Source organism: Phoenix dactylifera, unplaced genomic scaffold, assembly GCF_009389715.1.
Source record: "Phoenix dactylifera cultivar Barhee BC4 unplaced genomic scaffold, palm_55x_up_171113_PBpolish2nd_filt_p 001017F, whole genome shotgun sequence".
Classification (NCBI taxonomy): domain Eukaryota; kingdom Viridiplantae; phylum Streptophyta; class Magnoliopsida; order Arecales; family Arecaceae; genus Phoenix; species Phoenix dactylifera.
Window position 1 is genome coordinate 22,004 of NW_024068371.1, and position 1,752 is coordinate 23,755.

General features: G+C 39.7%; 1 pseudogene; it reads right to left on the bottom strand.

Annotated features, from left to right (window-relative positions):
* Positions 1-750: 750 nt before the first annotated feature.
* LOC120107783 lies at positions 751-848 on the bottom strand (annotated as a pseudogene).
* Between the last annotated feature and the right edge of the window lie 904 nt (positions 849-1,752).

Consider the following 1,752-nt stretch of genomic DNA (forward strand, 5'->3'; position numbering starts at 1 on the left):
TTAGACCGGATTGGAGACTTAGGTGCCCTCTTCAAACCAGTTAGGAGCTGTCTAGAAATTTAAGAAAAACATTAGAAATTGAGGTGTAATGTTTAGTTGCATGTTTGATTGTGAATAGATTTTTGTTTTAGGGTGTAGTTTTAGGATATCTTTAGTTGGTACTTATATTTATATTTATTTTAAAAAAAAAATATAAAAAAAAATTTAATTAAATTTTGTATGCTAGGTTGGAATAGGGACGACACCGGTCGATTAAGTCGTACAACTTTAGATCATCCCTTAGGACACATCCTTGAAATTCCTTCGCAGTATCTCACACCTTGTGAGATGGCAAATTTTCCTGATGATGTAGGAAGTCACCATGGTGATGAAGGTAGACCCCCAGTTATGACACTTCGACAATACTTACATCCCACTAGGACTAGTCAACCTTCATGCATGATTATTCCTGAAAATGTAGGACACTTTGAAATCAAACCAGGAGTAATTCAATTGCTGCCCAAGTATCATGGGATGGAATCCGAGAACCCTTATCTTCATCTTAAGGATTTTGAGGAAATTAGCATCACATTTAGAGTGCCAAATGTATCGGAAGACGTCCTTAAATTGACCTAGTTTCCTTTTTCCTTAAAGGACAAAGCCAAAACATGGCTGAACTCCTTGAGACCTAGATCGCTAGGAACATGGCATGACATGCAAAGAGAATTCTTGAAAAAATTCTTTCCCGCACAAAGGACTAACTTTTTGAAAAGGCACATTAGTAATTTCCAACAAAAAGACCATGAAACATTTTATGAATGCTGGGAGAGATTTAAAGATTTGCTTCTCTCTTGTCCTCATCATGGGTTTGAAACATGGAGAACCATTAGTTTCTTTTACGAAGGGTTGTCTCCACAGTTAAAACAATTTATAGAGACTATGTGCAATGGTCTATTTTTGGAAAAGCAACCCGATGAGGCATGGGACTATTTAGACTCTCTCGCAGAGACTGCACAATTATGGGATACAGGGGATAGAGTGAATAAACCTTTGCCTAAGCCTACTAGCATTCCACACGGGGGCCTTTACAACCTTAGTACTCAGGATGATATTCAGGCTAAAATGGCAGCCCTTACTAGGAAGGTAGAGGAAATTGAACTTAGAAGGATTGAACCCGTCAAGACCGTAGAACATAACAGCGAGTGTTGTAGGATTTGCGAGATGCCTGGCCATCTCACCACTGATTGCCCCACAATACCCGCATTCAAGGAAGTCTTGCACGATCAGGCCAATGTTATGAATACCTATCAAAAGTCTTTCAATAATCCTTTTTCGGGTACTTACAACCCCGGATGGAAGAACCATCCAAATTTCAGGTGGAGGAATGACCAACCTCAACAAGTATATAACCCAACTCCTCCACCTCCGCAACCACATTATGCACACGCACCCCCTCAAAAATCCAGTCTCGAAGAAACTTTGCAATCTTTCATGCAAGGTCAAGCTAAAATCAATGATGAATTAAGAAATCAACTGACAACGCTGACCACTGCTTTAAGTGCTCAAGAGAAAGGTAAGCTACCAGCTCAACCACAACCTAATCCTCAAGTCTATGGCGGTAGCAATGCATCATCTTCAACTTTGCATAAAGAACAAGCGAAGAGTATAATAACTTTGCGAAGTGGTAAGGTTATTGACCGACCAATCCCGGAACAAACTCAAGTCATACCTGATTTTGACCCACCCAAGACAAAAGAAAAGGATAATGAAGAA